Source organism: Mus musculus, chromosome Y, assembly GCF_000001635.26.
Source record: "Mus musculus strain C57BL/6J chromosome Y, GRCm38.p6 C57BL/6J".
NCBI classification, from domain to species: Eukaryota; Metazoa; Chordata; class Mammalia; order Rodentia; family Muridae; genus Mus; species Mus musculus.
In genome coordinates, this window is record NC_000087.7 from 2,426,555 (window position 1) to 2,446,120 (window position 19,566).

The window sequence follows — 19,566 nt, forward strand, 5'->3', positions numbered from 1 at the left end:
TTGTTTTCTTTGTTTTGTTTTGTTTTGTTTTGTTTTTTTCTTGTATATGCATGCCTGGTGTCTGGAGAGGATAGAAGATTTTGTTGGATCCTGTAGAACTCAATTACAAATGGTTGTGGGCACCATGTGGGTGTTGAGAATGAAACCTGGGTCCTATGGGAGAACAGACAGTACTCTTATCCTAAGAGCCAGTTTTCTAGTACTGTGCCTCTTCAGAAGGATAGGTGTTCCCAGCTGCAGTTCATGGGACTGCTCAGAACATGGCTGCCTATTAGCAAGGAACGTTCTGCAGGGATACTTGAGGCTAGGAATCAAAGCTTCCAGCTTCCACTAATTCCAAGTTCAGTAGCCACATGGGGCCAGTGGCTAACCTACTAGAAAGCACAGTTCCAAGGAGTCTGCAAAAAGGGGTTGGGAGAATACTTTGTATAGCTTTTGGCAGCTTGGTGCAGAGTTGGGCGTGTATGCTTATGTTTTTTGCAAAGAGTCCATGACTGTTATCAGATTCTGAGAGCTGAAAGGACAGCAGCCATATATATCCTTTAGTTACCACTCCTGTGTCTCCTTTCTCAGGGTGGCTTCTCTGCTACAGGTGGCGTTCCTGTTGAAGGCCCAAGGAAACAGCTGAGATCTGAGGCCCCAGGCCCAAGAAAGAGACATCTAGTGGGCACAATGGCCGCACCCCACGAGGCTCCTCTCCTCAACCTTGATAGTATGGCAAGGCCTGTGAAACCTCCTGCCAGTGCTTCAGGCAGTTTCAGTATGATGAAGCAGATGGGCATCAAGAGGCCTTCTGCAAAATCTGGGAACTTTGTTCTAAGTGGCTGAAGCCGCAGACGCACTCTGTGGAGCAGATCCTGGCTCTGATCTTGTTGGAGCAGTTCCTGCATATTCTGCCAAGTACAAACACCGAGACAAAGACGTTCAGTCTGGAGATTAGACAAAGACTTCTCACCCTAAGAGAAGATCTCAAGAGAGATCCCAAGAGGCCAGGATACAAGGTGAAGAGTGGTTGGGGTTGGTTGTTCTTAATCCAAAAGAGGAGGCAGGGACCTGGGTCAAGATGAATCATTCTGTCTCTGTGTCATTCCACAGCCCCCAGCCTTTGCCAGAGCCCCGTTCAACATTTTCTTCTGCTGGAGTCAGCATGGAGGTCACAGAGTCTCCACGGTTCCTGACTCCATGCCCTCTCTCCAACACCAAAATGACAATGCCTCATTTATTATCAGTAAATGAAATTCTTGGGTAGCATCAGTTACTACAGGTATCACTGTAGTGATGAATGGCCTGAGATATGTAATTTATGATATTTCGGATATTTGTGGAATAGTTTGAAAAGGCAAAGCCAGATATTCTAGAAAGCATATAAAAAGAAGGAACTGGAACATAGTTTATTATAAACTATTATTGCCTCTATATAAATGTGCTTGAAATGTGCTTGTTTTACCTGAAGGCAACACAAAGTGTCTTCCATGAAATGGTTCCATGCCTATATCTCAGCTTACTCACTGTGGTAGGACAGTTAGAAGTTAACATCAAAATTACTGTGCTATATACTCTTGCTGTTAGTTATGTGTTATCCTTAAATGGATAGCTGCTTTTACCTCCCTGTAACTACTAACCAGCATCAATGCAATGAGCTTTGGTTTGAGTAAATAAGGTCAACAAAGGCAATGCTTTCCCTCCAGTTAAGTATCTCTAGAACATCTAAGTCACAGGAAAATATGTAACAGTATCTGGTTCTTCCTATGTTTTCCTGACCTGCATGATAAATATTTTGAAGGGGCGGGGGTTTCTGAACTTGTGAGAGCCTAGAAGAGCTCTGCATCATGAGTGATACACATCACTGGCCCATTAAATTCCAGTAGCAGTTCCCATTTGCACACACAAAAGGCCTCAGAAGGGAGGAAGTATTCACTTGTGCTCAGAAGCACTTCTAGAAGCTTCTGTTCAGGGAAGAAGGCCTGGCTGAACACTGGGCAGTGTCTGTGGGAGAGCAGCCAGCTGAGATTCATGACCTTAGCTTGGCACAGAGGCTGCAGCTTCAGGGCAGTTAACTGAATGGATAGGACTCTGCCAAAGCTTTCTGCCTCCTGAAGGTAGCATGACTGAATTTTTTGCATTCTTTCTGTCTTCCTGATTTTGTTGACAACAGAAGGCTTTATCTTCAAGGGTCTAGACACATCCCTCTCAATACAGGAGCCACATGCCTCCCCCGGCACGTGAGTAATTGAAATGTGGCCATGTAGGTATAAATCAGTAGTATGAAATGTGTTTGACCTCACTGTCTCCTTTATCTGTGTTGTCTATAGTGGCTGCTGGAAAGCTATAAGCTCCTCACATTGCTGCTGGCCAATGATGTACTTCCAGTGAGGTAAAAGGAGCTGCATTTCAGTGGGATTTTCCTCAGATCAACATGCGTGACAAGCTCCTGGAAGAAGTGATGTCTATGGGTATATTTCTCACACTATCCAACACACCTGTAAGTCCACCCACACTGCAGATAATAGAACCTGTCCAGGAGATCCAGGAGATCCCAGCACAAGGACACAACAAAGCAGTTTCCATGGTTCTGGCAAAAGCCAGACCTTTCTTACTATTGGTAAGGCAAATTCCTACCCTTCCTGCTCTTTATTTCTGTTTGAAAGCTTAAGTTCTCTGATGGTGTTGGGTCAAGTTGGCATTATAAGTTCTCTAAACATAAGAGACATGGTCAAATGTTCTCTCAATTTACCTTCCAGCCTGTATTCTCCAGTCATAAATTATGTCGGTGCTAGTTTATGTTTCCCTCAGCAACTACTTTGGTTCTCCACAAACAGTTGGATCTCAGCATTGCAACAAGAGATCTGGATGTCCTCACTCACTTGGTAGGCAGACAGAGGAAAGAGGTGTGACAATCCATGGAAAGATCTTCAATAATTACCAAGTTTGCTCATCATCAAAAGATGATGTTTCATTCAATGTGAAGGAGTAGAGGGTGGGAACTGAAGGCAAGGATAACATTGGCTTTTGGTTGTAGCTTGCCTGGGCTGTGTTCAGAGAATATTAACAGAAAAATGGAATAGGATCTTAGAAATAGGTCTCTGGTTACCCAGGATGTGGAGGCTATGTGCACCTGCCACATGCTGCTGAATGTCACTGAAGATGATATTAGAATGGGCAAGATTGGTGCCTATTTAGGATAGACACCTATCACAACTCACATGCCATGTCAAACAGTACAAATGGCCAGTACTTTTTAAAAAATATTTTTATTAGGTATTTACCTCATTTACATTTCCAATGCTATTTCAAAAGTCCCCCAATATCCTCCCCCCCACTCCCCTACCCACCCACTCACACTTTTTGGCCCTGGCGTTCCCCTGTACTGGGGCATAAAAAGTTTGCATGTCCAATGGGCCTCTATTTCCACTGATGGCCAACTAGGCCATCTTTTGATACATGTGCAGCTAGAGTCAAGAGCTCCAGGATACTGGTTAGTTCATAAGGTTGTTCCACTTATAGGGTGGCAGATTCTTTTAGCTCCTTGGGTACTTTCTCTAGCTCCTCCATTGGGGGCCCTGTGTTCCATCCAATAGCTGACTGTGAGCATCCACTTCTGTGTTTGCTAGGCCCCAGCATAGTCTCACAAGAGACAGCTATATCTGGGTCCTTTCACCAAAATCTTGCTAGTGTATGCAATGGTGTCAGCATTTGGAAGCTGATTATGGGATGGATCACCGGATATGGCAGTCATTAGATGGTGAATCCTTTTGTCTCAGCTCCAAACTTTGTCTCTGAAACTCCTTCCATGAGTGTTTTGTTCCCAATTCTAAGAAGAGGCAAAGTGTCCACACTTTGGTCTTCGTATTCTTGGGTTTCATGTGCTTTGCAAATTGTATCATATGTCTTGTGTATTCTAAGTTTCTGGGTTAATATCCACTTATCAGTGAGTACATATCATTTGAATTCTTTTGTGATTGGGGTACCTCTCTCAGGGTGAAGCCTTCCAAGACCAACCATTTGCCTAGGAATTTTATAAATTCATTCTTTTTAATAGCTAAGTAGTACTCCATTGTGTAAATGTGCCACATTTTTTGTATCCATTCCTCTGTTGAGGAGCATCTGGGTTCTTTCCAGATTCTGGCTATCATAAATAAGGCTATTATGAACATAGTGGAGTATGTCTTTCTTACTACTTGGAAAATCTTCTGGATATATGCCCAGGAGAGGTATTGCAGAATCCTCCAGTAGTACTAAGTCCAATTTTCTGAGGAACCACCGGAGTGATTTCCAGAGTGGTTGTACAAGCTTGCAATCCAGACCAAAAAAGGAGGAGTGTTCCTCTTTCTCCACATCTTCGCCAGCATCTGCTGTCAACTGAATTTTTGATCTTAGCCATTCTGACTGGTGTGAGATGGAATCTCAGGGTTGTTCTGATTTGCATTTCCCTGATGATTAAGGATGCTGAACATTTTTTCAGGGGTTTCTCAGCCATTCATTATTCTTCAGGGGAGAATTCTTTGTTTAGCTCTGATCCCCATTTTTTAATGGGGTTATTTGATTTTCTGGATTCCACCTAATTGACTTCTTTATAAATATTGGATATTAGTCTCCTATCTCATTTTGGATAGGCAAAGATTCTTTCCCAATCTTTTGGTGGCCTTTTTTTCTTATTGACGGTGTCTTTTGCCTTACAGAAGCTTTGCAGTTTTATGAGGTCCCATTTGTCAATTCTCGATCTTACAGCACAAGCCATTGCTGTTCTATTCAGGAATTTTTCCCTGTGCCCATATCTTCAAGGCTTTTCTCCACTTTCTCCTCTATAAGTTTCAGTGTGTCTGGTTTTATGTTGAGTTCCTTGATCCACTTAGATTTGACCTTAATACAAGGAGATAGGAATGGATCAATTCAAATTCTTCTCCATGATAACCACCAGTAGTGCCAGCACCATTTGTTGAAAATGCTGTCTTTTTTTCACTGGATGGTTTTAGCTCCCTTGTAGAATATCAAGTGACCATAGGTGTGTGGGTTCATTTCTGGGTCCTCAATTCTATTCAATTGGTCTACTTGTCTGTGCCTATACAAGTACCATGAAGTTTTTATCACAATTGCTCTGTAGTACAGCTTTAGGACAGGCATGGTGATTCCACCAGAGATTCTTTTTTTCTTGAGAAGAGTTTTTGCTATCTTAGTTTTTTTTTTTGTTATTCCAGATGAATTTGTAGATTGCTCTTACTAATTTGTTGAAAAATTGAGTTAGAATTTTGATGGGGATTGCATTGATTCTGTAGATTGCTTTTGGCATGATAGCCATTTTTACAATGTTGATCCTGCAAATCCATGAGCATGGGAGATCTTTCCATCTTCTGAGATCTTCTTTAATTTCTTTCTTCAGAGACATGAAGTTCTTATTGTACGGATCTTTCACTTTCTCAATTAGAGTCATGCCAAGGTATTTTATACTATTTGTGAGTATTGAGAAGGGCGTTGTTTCCCTAATTTCTTTCTCAGCCTGTTTATTCTTTGTGTAGAGAAAGGCCATTGACTTGTTTGAGTTAATTTTATATCTAGCTACTTCGCCGAAGCTGTTTATCAGGTTTAGGAGTTCTCTGGTGGAATTTTTAGGGTTACTTATATATATTAACATATCATCTGCAAAAAGTGATATTTTGACTTCATCTTTTCCAATTTGTATCCCCTTGAAATCTTTTTGTTGTCAAATTGCTCTGGCTTGGACTTCAAGTACTATGTTGAGTAGGCAGGGAGAAAGTGGGCAGCCTGTCTAGTCCCTGACTTTAGTGGGATTGCTTCCAGCTTCTCACCATTTACTTCGATGTTGGCTACTGGTTTGCTGTAGATTGCTTTTATCATGTTTAGGTATGGGCCTTGAATTCCTGATCATTCCCAGACTTTTATCATGAATGGGTGTTGGATTTTTTCAAATGCTTTCTCCGCATCTAACGAGGTGATCATGTGGTTTTTGTCTTTGAGTCTGTTTATATAATGGATTACTTTGATGAATTTCTGTATATTAAACCATCCCTGCTTCTCTGGATTAAAACCTACTTGGTCAGGATTGATAAATTTTTTAATGTGTTCTTGGATTCGGTTAGCGAGAATTTTATTGAGTAATTTTGCATCGGTATTCATAAGGGAAATTGGTCTGAAGTTCTCTATCTTTGGTGGATCTTTCTGTGGTTTAGGTATCAGTAATCTTGGCTTCATAGAATGAGTTGGGTAGAGTACCTTCTACTTCTATTTTGTGGAATAGTTTGTGTAGAACTGGATTTAGATCTTCTTTGGCAGCCTGATAGAACTCTGATCTAAACCCATCTGGTCCTGGGCTTTTTTTTTTTTTTTTTTTTTGGTTGGGAGACTATTAATGACTGCTTCTATATCTTTAGGGGCTATGGGACTGTTTAGATCATTAACTTGTTCCTGATTTAACTTTGGTACCTGGTATCTGTCTAGAAATTTGTTCATTTCGTACTGGTTTTCCAGTTTTGTTGAGTATAGCCTTTTGTAGATGGATCTGATGGTGTTTTGGATTTCTTTAGGATCTGTTGTTATGTCTCCCTTTTCATATCTAATTTTGTTATTAGGATGCTTGTCCCTGTGCACTCTAGTGAGTCTGGCTAAGGGTTTATCTATCTTGTTGATTTTCTCAAACAACCAGCTCCTTGTTTGGTTGATTCTTTGTAAAGTACTTCTTGATTCCCTTTGGTTGATTTCGCACATGAATTTTATTACTTCCTGCCGTCTACTCCTCTTGGGTGAATTTGCTTCCTTTTTTTCTAGAGCTTTTATGTGTGTTGTCAAGCTGCTAGTGTGTGCTCTCTCTAGTTTCTTTTTAGAGGCACTCAGAGATATGAGTTTCCCTCTTTGAAATGCTTTCATTGTGTTCCATAAGTTTGGGTATGTTGTGGTTTCATTTTTTAAAATACTTTTTATTAGGTATTTTCCTCATTTACATTTTCAATGCTATCTCAAAAGTCCCCCATATTCTTCCTCCCACTCCCCTACCAACCCACTCCCACTTTTTGGACCTGTTGTTTTCCTGTACTGGGACATAAAAATTTGGAAAGTCCAATGGGTTTCTCTTTCCAGTGAACGCGAACAAGGCCATCACTGGAAAGAGAGGCCCATTGGACTTGCAAACTTTATATGCCCCAGTACAGGGGAACACCAGGGCCAAAAAGGGGGAGTGGGTGGGCAGGGGAGTGGGGGTGGGTGGATATGGGGGACTTTTGGTATAGCATTGGAAATGTAAATGAGTTAAATACCTAATAAAAAATGGGAAAAAAAATTTTGTATGAGAAAAACAGGCAATGTCCGTGTCCCCCAACCACACCATACTTCTAGCGTGAAGATTATCAGTCAAGACCAAAAAGTTACTCTCAATTTCAAGAAAAAGTTCCACACCTGGCAATCTGCTAAAGCAATTAAGAATAAGACATATGTATAGTGCTCCAAAATGGCTCCAAACCCAAAGCAGCTTAAATAATCCTCTGGTTACTATGAAGCTTCTATGACACTTGTGAGGCACACCAGCTCTGTTGCTCTTATCCTCTCAGAAGAATCACAGATATTACTACTACGTGATGCCACCCCAGTTGGAAACACTTTTATTCTTAACCAGAGAGACAGCAATATGTTTGCTTCCCTGCAAGTTTTCTGCATGCTTTCTGCTCACTGTAGCACGTGACCACAGAAACTCATCAGTGGATGGCCCTCCCTTGGTTCTGCATGCCCAGCAACTGTTTCCTTATCTGTAGCATCTGCAGAGGTCATGCCGTTATGTTGAGACACAAGAAGAAGCCATGGTGGATTCATTAATCTCCAACACGACCCTTCCACTGATTCCTGGTGACTAATATAAACCTCCTTTTTTTCTCCTAAGCAGCTCCTAAAACGGGTTTGATAAGCTCATAATTTAGGCCGCCTTTCCGAGCACAGCCAGGTCTTCCCTGGGCTAATAATTATCTCCCATAGGTAATTTTTTAGGCTACTGATCATTTGTCTCCTTAATCTCTCTATTTGTTCCTGCAGCTAACAGCAGATTCCCAATACCCTCTGTAATTTTCTAACGAGCAGAATTCCAATTCCCCATTAAGAAATCTTGCTTTAAAGTGTAATTAAAGATCATCTAAGAAAAACAAGGCCAAAAATAAATAAATAAATAAATAAATAAATAAATAAATAAATAAATAAATAAATAAATAAATAAATAAATAAGGCTGCTATGAACATAGTGGAGCATGTGTCCTTCTTACCAGTTGGAACATCTTCTGGATATATTCCCAGGAGAGGTATTGCAGATCCTCCGGTAATACTATGTCCACTTTTCTGAGGAACTGCCAGACGGATTTCCAGAGTTGTTGTAGAAGCTTGCAATCCCACCAAAAATAGAGGAGTGTTCCTCTTTCTCCACATCCTCGCCAGCATCTGCTGTCACCTGAATTTTTGATCTTAGGCATTCTGATTGGTGTGAGATGGAATCTCAGGGTTGTTTTGATTTGCAATTCTCTGATGATTAAGGATGCTGAACATTTTTTCAGGTGTTTCGCAGGCATTCGGTATTCCTCAGGTGAGAATTCTTTGTTTAGCTCTGAGCCCCATTTTTTAATGGGGTTATTTGATTTTCTGGACTCCACCTAATTAACTTCTTTATAAATATTGGATATTAGTCTCCTATCTCATTTTGGATAGGCAAAGATCCTTTCCCAATCTTTTGGTGGCCTTTTTTTCTTATTGATGGTGTCTTTTGCTTTGCAGAAGCTTTGCACTTTCATGAGGTCCCATTTGTCAATTCTCGATCTTACAGCACAAGCCATTGCTATTCTATTCAGAAATTTTTCCCCTGTGCCCATATCTTCGAGGTTTTTCAGTACTTTCTCCTCAATAAGTTTCAGTGTGTCTGGTTTTATGTGGAGTTCCTTAATCCACTTAGATTTGACCTTAGTACATGGAGATAGGAATGGATCTATTCGCATTCTTCTACATGATAACTGCCAGTTGTGCCAGCACCATTTGTTGAATATGCTGTCTTTTTTCCACTGGATGGTTTTAGCTCCCTTGTCAAAGATCAGATGACCATAGGTGTGTGGGATCATTTCTGGGTCTTCAATTCTATTCCATTGTTCTACTTGTCTGTTGCTATACCAGTATGATGCAGTTTTTATCACAATTGCTCTGTAGTACAACTTTAGGTCAGGCATGGTGATTCCACCAGAGGTTCTTTTATCCTTGAGAAGAGTTTTTTTCTATCCTAGGTTTTTTGTTATTCTAGATGAATTTCCTGCCTGCCCATTCTAATTCGTTGAAGATTTGAGTTGGAATTTTGATGGGGATTGCATTGATTCTGTAGATTGCTTTTGGCAAGATAGCCATTTTTATTATATTGATCCTGCCAGTCCATGAGCATAGGAGAGCTTTCCATCTTCGGAGACCTTCTATAATTACTTTCTTCAGAGACTTGAAATTCTGTATGACAATACAGATCTTTCACTTCCTTAGTTAGAGTCATGCCAAGGTATTTTATATTATTTGTGGCTATTGAGAAGGGTGTTGTTTCCCTAATTTCTTTCTCAGCCTGTTTATTCTTTGTGTAGAGAAAGGCTATTGACTTGTTTGAGTTAATTTTATATCCAGCTACTTCACCGAAGCTGTTTATCAGGTTTAGGAGTTCTCTGGTGGAATTTTTAGGGTCCTTATATATATACTAACATATCATCTGCAAAAAGTGATATTTTTACTTCCTCTTTTCCAATTTGTATCCTTTCGATCTCCTTTTGTAGTTGAATTGCTCTGGCTAAGACTTCAAGTACTATGTTGAATAGGTATGGAGAAAGTGGACGGCCTTGTCTAGTCCCTGATTTTAGTGGGATTGCTTCCAGCTTCTCACCATTTACTTTGATGTTGGCTACTGGTTTGCTGTAGATTGCTTTTATCATGTTTAGGTGTGGGCCTTGAATTCCTGATCTTTCCCAGACTTTTATCATGAATGGGTGTTGGATTTTGTCAAATGCTTTTTCTGCATCTAAGGAGATGATCATGTGGGTTTTGTCTTTGAGTTTGTTTATGTAATGGATTACATTGATGGATATATTGAACCATCCCTGCATCCCTGGGATGAAACCTACTTGGTCAGGATGGATGATTGTTTTGATGTATACTTGGATTCGGTTAGCAAGAACTTTATTGAGGATTTTTGCATCTATATTCATAAGGGAAATTGGTCTGAAGTTCTCTATCTTTATTGGGTCTTTTGGTGGTCAGGTATCATAGTAATTTTGGCTTCATAGAATGAGTTGTGTAAAGTACCGTCTACTTCAACTTTTTGGAATATTTTGTGAAGAGCCGGGATTAGATCTTCTTTGAAGGTCTAATAGAACTCTGCACTAAACCCATCCGGTCCTGGGCTTTTTTTGGTTGGGAGACTATTAATGACTGCTTCTATTTCTTTAGGGGATATAGGACTTTTTAGATTATTAACGTGATCTTGATTTCACTTTGGTACCTGGTATCTGTCTAGAAACTTGACCATTTCATCCAGGTTCTCCAGTTTTGTTGAGTATAGCCTTTTGTAGAAGGATCTGATGGTGTTTTGGATTTTTTCAGGATCTGTTGTTATGTCTCCCTTTTCATTTCTGATTTTGTTAATTAGAATGCTCTCCCTGTGCCCTCTAGTGTGTCTGGCTAAGTTTTTGTCTACCTTGTTGATTTTCTCAAAGAACCAGCTCCTCATTTGGTTGATTGTTTAAATAGTTATTCTTGTTTCCACTTGGTTGATTTTGCTCCTGAGTTTGATTATTTCCTGCCTTCTACTCCTCTTGGGTGAATTTGCTTCCTTTTGTTCTAGAGCTTTTATGTGTTGTCAAGTTGCTAGTGTGTGCTCTCTCTAGTTTCTTTTTGGAGGCACTCAGAGCTATGAGTTCCCTTCTTAGAAATGCTTTCATTGTGTCCCATAGGTTTGGGTATATTGTGGCTTCATTTTCATTAAACTCTAAAAAGTCTTTAATTTCTTTCTTTCTTTCTTCTTTGACCAAGGTATCTTTGAGGAGAGTGTTGTTCAGTTTCCACGTGAATGTTGGCTTTCTATTATTTATTTTGTTATTGAAGTTCAGCCTTAGTCTATTGTGATCTGATACGATGCATGGGACAATATCAATATTTTTGTATCTATTGAGGCCTGTTTTGTGACCATTTATATGATCAATTTTGGAGAAGGTACCATGACGTGCTGAGAAGAAGGTAATCCTCTTGTTTTAGGATAAAATGTTCTGTATATATCTGTTAAGTCCATTTGTTTCATAACTTGTGTTAGTTTCACTGTGTCCCTGTTTAGTTTCTGTTTCCATGATCTGTCCACTGATGAGAGTGGTGTGTTGAAGTCTCCCACTATTATTGTATGAGGTGCAATGTGTGCTTTGAGCTTTACTAAAGTGTCTTTAATGAACGTGGCTGCCCTTGCATTTGGAGCGTAGATATTCAGAATTGAGAGTTCCTCTTGGAGGATTTTATCTTTGATGAGTTTGAAGTGTCCCTCCTTGTCTTTTTTGATAACTTTTGGTTGGAAGTCGATTTTATTCGATATTAGAATGGCTACTCCACCTTGTTTCTTCAGATCATTTGCTTGGAAAATAGTTTTCCAGCCTTTCACTCTGAGGTAATGTCTGTCTTTTTCCCTGAGATGGGTTTCCTGTATGCAGCAGAAAGTTGGCTCCTATTTGTGTAGTCAGTCTGTTAGTCTATGTTTTTTTTTAAATTGGGGAGTTGAGTCCATTGATATTAAGGAAAAGTAATTGTTGCTTCCTATATTTTTATTGTTTGAGTTGGCATTCTGTTCTTGTCGTTGTCTTCTTTTTGGTTTGTTGAGGGATTACTTTCTTTCTTTTTCTAAGCGTGTTTTCTGTCCTTGTTTTGGTCGTTTTCTGTTATTATCCTTTGAAGGGCTGGATTCCTTGAAAGATAATGTGTGAATTTGGTTTTGTTGTGGAATACTTTAGTTTCTCCATCTATTGTAATTGAGAGTTTGGCTGGGTATAGTAGCCTGGGCTGGCATTTGTGTTCTCTTAGTGTCTGTATAACATCTGTCCAGGCTCTTCTGGCTTTCATAGTCTTTGGTGAAAAGTCTGGTGTCATTCTGATAGGCCTGCCTTTATATGTTACTTGACCTTTTTCCCTTGCTGCTTTTAATATTCTGTCTTTATTTAGTGGTCTTGTTGTTCTGATTGTTATGTGTTGGGAGGAATTTCTCTTCTGGTCCAGTCTTTGGCGTTTTGCAGGCTTCTTGTATGTTCATGGGCATGTCTTTCTTTAGGTTTGGGAAGTTTTCTTCTATAATTTTGTTGAAGATATTTGCTGGTCCTTGAAGTTGAAAATCTTCATTCTCATCTATTCCTATTATCCATAGGTTTTGTCTTCTCATTGTGTCATGGGTTTCCTGGATATTTTGAGTTAGGACCTTTTTGCATTTTGTATTTTCTTTTTGTTGTGCTGATGTTCTCTATGGAATCTTCTGCACCTGAGATTCTCTTTTCCATCTCTTGAATTCTGTTGCTGATGCTTGAATCTATGTTTCCAGATTTCTTCCCTAGTGTTTCTATCTCCAGCGTTGCCTCACTTTGGGTTTTCTTTATTGTGTCTACTTCCATTTTTAGGTCCTGGGTGGTTTTATTCAATTCCATCACATGTTTGGTCGTGTTTTCCTGAAATTCTTAAGGAATTTTTGTGCTTCCTCTTTAAGGTGTTCTACCTGTTTAGCAGTGTTCTCCTGTATTTGTTTACGTGAGTTATTAAAGTCCTTCTTGATGTCCTCTACCATCATCATGAGATATGCTTTTAAATCCAGGACTATCTTTTCGGGTGTGTTGGGGTGCCCAGGACAGGGTGGGGTGGGAGTGCTGCGTTCTGATGACGGTTATTGGTCTTGATTTCTGTTAGTAAGATTCTTATGTTTGCCTTTTGCCATCTGGTAATCTCTGGAGTTAGTTGTTATAGTTTTCTCTGGTTAGAGCTTGTTTCTCATGTGATTATGTTAGCCTCTATCAGCAGACATGGAAGACTAGATCTCTCCTGAGTTTCATTGTTCAGAATACTCTCTGCAGGCAAGCTCTCCTCTTGCAGGGACCGTGCCCATATATCTGGTGTTCGAAATTGCCTCCTGGCAGAAGTTGTGATCCACTCACCAGATGTCCTAAGATCCTGTGAAGAGTCCTGAAGGGACCTTGGGGGTGTGATCAGACTCCGCGTCCAAGACACCCGGTGCTGGCGCGGACCAGAATGGACTTGTGACCCTGGTCATGCTTGGTTTTCTGCTTCCCTAATTAATGCAGCCTCAGGTCCCACATGACTAGATTGGAGAAGAAGTTGTGTTTCACTCACTAGAGGTGTTATGATCCCATGGAGGGTCCTGTGAGGACCTTGCGGGTGTCCGTAGACTCAGCACCCAAGTACTCTGGTGCTGGCATGGACCAGAAGGGCACAAATGGCCAGTACTTAAGAAGGGGGAGGGAATAACAATTGTCTGCTGAGACACTGGAACTGCATGAGAGCAGGGTATAAGGCCCTAGGGTCCAAGGGCTAGGATACTATGATACTTTACCTTCTGGTACTTAGGTTGATAGGCAGAAGCATTGATTGGTAGTTATTTGGGTTGTGAAAATGAAAATGTATAGAGAATATGGCCTGGCTAAAAAAACAATGCAATAACCGCAGGTTTTCTTTGCATCATTTCTAGTATTTATTTTCCATCTTTGCTATCTCTTCATCTCTGTCTCTTTGTCTCTGTCTCTCTCTTTCTCCCTCTCCCTCTCCCACCCCCTCATGCATGCACACACACACACACACACACACACACACACACACACACACACACACACACACACTTTTGCAGGCAGTAGGACAGCTCCTTGGTTCCCCTTTGAAAAGACTAGAAAGGATTGGATTTCCAGGTGATTTGCTTTCTAGCTAAAGATTTTCCTCTCGTCTTTTAGCTCATCAACTTTAAGCCTGGATAGAGTCTCACTACTTCATGGTCAAGCAGATGAGGCGAGAATACCTTTTAACAAAGCATAGCAGGCCCCTCCCATCATTCAGTACTTATTCTGAAAATTGTAAGGCCAAAGCAGATAACATTGTTCTGAGGGTCCTAGTGAACTAGCCCTAACTAAGGGGGAAATAGTTGTTGAGATTTCTTGTGTTTTAAACAGCGGGCTGGACAAACACTGAGGCACCATGTTATGAAGTTTCAAACTGCCCTTCCTTTTCTGTCTAGCATGTAATAGCAGAGTCTTAACAGAGTTTGTTCTCTGTAAGATAGACACAAGTGGAAGGTCTGATGGATTCTACACACATAGGACAATTACCAGTCCCTGACAGGTAGAAATGGATTTCATGGAACCAAGGGAAGAAATGACAGAGAAAGGTAGACTTCATCAGGCAGGGGAGGTCAATGGTGCTACTTGAGAACATCCAGCCCAAGATGGGAGGCTTTAGTGTTCTCTTTATTCTTCATGTAACACAGCAACATGGTCATTTACATTTCTTCTATCAGTTTTTGATATTGGGAAGATAAAATGCTGAATGTATGTCAGCAACATAATGAGTAAGTAAACATTCATGCACATATACACATGCACACACATATACATTAATTCAATTCCGAGTCATGTTAAGAATTCAATTTATCCAAAGAATATGAACAACTGGAACCTCCTGGCCAAGAGCCCCCAGAAGAGCTGCTGGCTGACTCCAGTGAGCCTGAGGAAACCCAGATTTCCTCCCAACAGGAGATGCTTGGAGCTCCCGGGATGCACAGTCCTCCAGCTATAGAGCCCCCCCCCCACCCCCACTGGCTCATCCCTACAAGAAACCCAACTCTGGTGCTCAGTTAGGGCTGTGTTTTGCTCACCGGAAGCAATATAATATTTACCTGTACACCCAAAGAAAAGAGGTAGCACCAGGGTGTCCTAGAGCTGTAACAGGGTCAGATGACTCTGGGCAGCAGCTGGTTAGCCAGGAGGAGGATACCTGTGAGCATATTGTAGGCAATGATCTATCTACTGAGGAGACATCCCCTAGTGTGTCACACATAGATTATTTTGATGATGAAAGACAACAGTGTAGGCTGTGTAAGAAGTTTATGTTTCAATTGGGCCTGAGAGAAACTGTGGCAAATCGTACAGATTCAATACCTTACCAGTGTACCTTCTGTGGGAAATTCTTTAGGGGGCAGTCACAAGTCACTGCACACCTAGGAAGACACACCAAAGAGAGACCATTCACATGTGAACCTTGTCAGAAAATCTACAAACACAAATCGAGCCTGCTGAGACACTTAAAAGTCCACACAAGAAATCTTGAAAACAATAGAAGACAGGCTTCTCAGAGTCTTGTGCACCATGCAAGCCAATAGCTCACCAGACTGCCAATTTTACAGCAGAATCCCCCCAGTATTGTGTTGATGGAAACAAGTCCTAAAAAGTGATGCTGTCTCCTAAGAGCTTCCCCTGCAAAGACTGTCTTGGATGGATAGAGCTGTTAGTGTCAGAGTGGGGCTTTGCTTTTAGCCACATGCTAATCCCACCCTTCATTGCAATACCAGTTCTAGAATGCTCACCAATTCTTTGTGGCTCTACATGTAATTTTTCTGGGCCTTGTAAGATCTTTTTTGACCTTTAATGTGAATATTGCTTCTTCCTGGGCAGCAGCTGCTTCACACACTGTGTGAGCATGAAAGATAGATTATATACAGTGTTCATAAATAGAACACTGCTAACATGGAAGTCTGATCCTGTAGTATATTGTCAATACATATGCATGTCCAATCTTCCTTACTGTTGGAAGGCATGCTCAAGGCTAGTTTTGTTTTGATGTTGTTAGTTAGGAGAGGGGGGCGATCTCAAATACTCTATATAACTGAGCAGCATGTCTTGTACATGCAAGACAAATCCTCTATTTTTTTAGTCAGGGTTTCTATTCCTGCACAAACATCATGAACAAGAAGCAAGTTGGGGAGGAAAGGGTTAATTCAGCTTACAATTCCACACTGCTGTTTATCACCAAGGAACTCAGAACTGGAACTTAAAATGGTCAGGAAGCAGGAGCTGATGCAGAAGACATGGAAGGATGTTCTTTACTGGCTTGCTTCCCCTGGCTTACTCACCCTGCTCTCTTATAAAACCAAGACTACCTGCCCAGGGATGGTCCCACACACAAGGGGCCTTTTCCCCTTGATCACTAATTGAGAAAATGCCTTACAGTTGGATCTCATGGAGGCATTTCCTCAACTGAAGTTCCCGTCTCTGTGATAACTCCAGCTGTGTCAAGTTGACACAAAACTAACCAATAGAGCTATATAACTGAGCAGCATCTCTTGCACATGTAAGGTAAATTCTCTATATAACTGAGAAGCTTCTCTTGCTCCAGTATGTTGGTTTTTTTTGTTTGTTTGTTTGGTTTTGGTTTTGGTTTTTGGTTTTTTTGTTTTTTTTTTTTTTTCCTTTTCTGGTGCTGGAGAGGGAATCTAGGCCACTGAACTTTCAAAATAAACATTGCCAGTGACCTACATCTCTAGCTGAGACAGGGTTTTGAATTCTTTAAATCTAGATGTTCCTTTCCATGTTAGATTGAGGTTATAATCTTGTTTTTAATGTATCCATGCTCTGTTACTCAACTTTTAGTTCCATTTCTAATACTTTTGTCCATGAGCTAAGCAAAGTTAAACCATTGCTGATATTTTTTTTGTTGATACTGCAATTTGATCAACAAAGGAGTTCCTGTTTCTGCCTTGTGTCAGATTGTGTTTCTTGAAGACTTGTATGTCATGGTCCAGAACAAAACATGTAATGTACACTTGAGGAGGGTGGTCTGGGGGACTTGGAGGGTATTTCCGTGTATTAAAGGTGTGCCAGGTGTCTAGTGGTATGTCAGGGTAGTGGTGCTCCTTAGTCTACATGCTCATCTTTTTGTTCTCATACACGTTTGGGAACCATAATTTTTAATACCACAGAGCAAATGTTACAAGTGCTTAACTTTTAAACTGTCAGTAAACATCGAAGGCTCAGTTTTGGACCTCAGAGCAGCCTGTTCTCTCAAAGCTAGTCAGAGAATGCTTGGCCCTGTGAGCCCAATCCTTGCTTTTTATTTTGAGAGTGGAGGGAAACTGGTCTGTCCTGTAAGGGTTTTGTAATTACAGCTTCTGGTGTAAGCAGGACATACTTGTCACCCTATTGAGGTTGCCCATATGTAATATTAAGGAAAGGGGGAGGGTATCAGTACCCCGATGGCTCAAAACAAGGCTAGAACACCACTGCACTCTTCTGCTTGTGTGTACCATTCCTTTCACATTTTGAAAAGAAACAGTTCTCCTCCAGGAAGCTCCAAACTATTAGACTTAATTACTCTGGATGCACTCAGACCCCACCTCCAAGTATGGTCTGACTATCCTTAAGGACAGTCACTCACACTCGAGGCCCCAGTCCCTGCTTCTCTCTCAGTTCTCCACAAAACAGGAGACTCTCTATAGCTTTTTGCTGAGTGATGTAAGCCCTGCATCTCATATAATGATTAAGTAGAGTGGTTGGGACTTAGAAGAATTTCTTTCTCTCAACTAGCTGTTTACCAGTAAAACTGTCAGTGAGAATGGCTGTGACATCTAGTATGGGTGAGGTTCCCATGATTAAGGGCAGGGAATATGAAGATAAGGCAGAATTATTAATATATATTAAGAGGTCTATCTTTAATTGGCATTTCTATTGCTGTGCACAAGAAACAGGAGATTATGAAATGACTTCAAAGAGTAACATATGACGTCCATCTAGAAAATTGGGAGATGTCTATTGAGAACAGCACTGGACTTTAAATAATTTGGTCCTCCATGTCTTATCCACTATGTTCCCACCTTAACAAGTAAGGTGTGAAGGCAAGAGGTGGTGGAGGAGTGCACTCATCAGTGGCTAGATCTCCAGGGATGGGTTTCTACTCTGGGACTTCAAGATATCTGTGTCACTGCGGTACCTTGTTAGCAAAGAAGCCTTTGTAGTGCCCCAAAGCAGGAAGAAAGAGAGATGGCCATGGTCCTTTCAGGATTTACACTCTAAAGCTGAGACACACTGTAAAAACTCATGTATTTCTGAGATTTACCCCATGGAATGCCCAGAGAATGTCTCATTCCATAGTTTTGATGGCTTTAGACATGGCTGGGAATGCTTTTATATTAATATATGTGTGCTAGCAAGCTTTTGCCCACTTGTCAAAAACCTACATCACCTAGGAAGAGGGAAAACCAAATAGGATCTGCCTACATTACATGGGTCTATAGGCATGCTTACTGGGATTTAAAATAAAATATTCATTTAAAATTTTTCATATATTATGATTTGAACATACTCTTTCCCTTCTTTATCTCCCTATCATTCAACTCAGAGACACCCTGAAACTTATAGAAGTTATGGAGCAAATGGATTTAACAGATACCTATAGAACATCTCACCCTAAAACAAGGACACACATGGTATGCACTCATTGTTACGTGGATATTAGACAAAGAACATGGAATACCCATAACACAACTCATTGGTACTACCCATTACCTCCACCTCTGGACAGGATTGTCTTTCTGACTCCTCTTTGCATAGATTCCTGAACTTTGAAGGGGAGAGCTTGATGAAGACATCCTATTTAAGGCCTAAAGCTGCAAATCTCTCCCTCTGTATGCATTTTCCAGTTGTGGCTCTCTGAGTTTATTACCACGTTCTGTGGGAAAGTTACCTCTGATGAAGGATTAGTGATTCATGTATATGTATATGTGTACGTGTAAGTGTATGTGTACATGTATGTGTGTGTGTATGTGTATATGTGTGTATTATGTGTATATACATACATACATATATACATACATATATACATACATATATTAATGTATGGCTAGAGCAATTAGGATTCATAAGAAATCATTTTACTGCTGGTTTTTTAGCACAATTAATAATCACAGATTTTCACCTAGGGTTTTATGATCTGTCTGGTGTCAGATACTTAGCCTGAGATCCCCTCCACATTTAACCCTTCTATATTAGTTTATTCTTTATTCCTTTATACCACTATACTATATTTCTCCTTCCTTGGAAGAGCTCCTCCTCCTTCATGGCCCCATACTAGATAAGTTATCTCTGTTATTCTAAATGAAAAACACACATATATAAAGCTTAGAAGCTAATTCCATACATAGGTGAAAGCATGCAATCTGTGTCTTTCTGGGTCTGAATTGCCTGTTTGGAATTTTCCGGATTAACAGTTGATGGGAGTGGATTCAGTACACAGTGAGTGGTGCTTTCCCTGCAAAGATGGTGATAAAATATATAAGAAAGTAAGCTGAGGGTGGGGCGTGAAAGATGACTCAGTGTTTAATAGCACTGGCTGCTCTTTTATGAGGCCAGGGTTTGAATCCCAGAATTCACATGGCAGCTCACAGCTGTATGCATGTATGTATGTATGTGTGTGTATACACACACACACACACACACACACACACACACACATACATATATATGTTATTAAAGTAAAAGTTAAAATAAAATTTTA

At 40.5% G+C, this 19,566-nt stretch overlaps 1 pseudogene; it reads left to right on the forward strand.

Annotated features, from left to right (window-relative positions):
* On the forward strand, positions 723-15,420 carry Gm18178 (predicted gene, 18178; annotated as a pseudogene).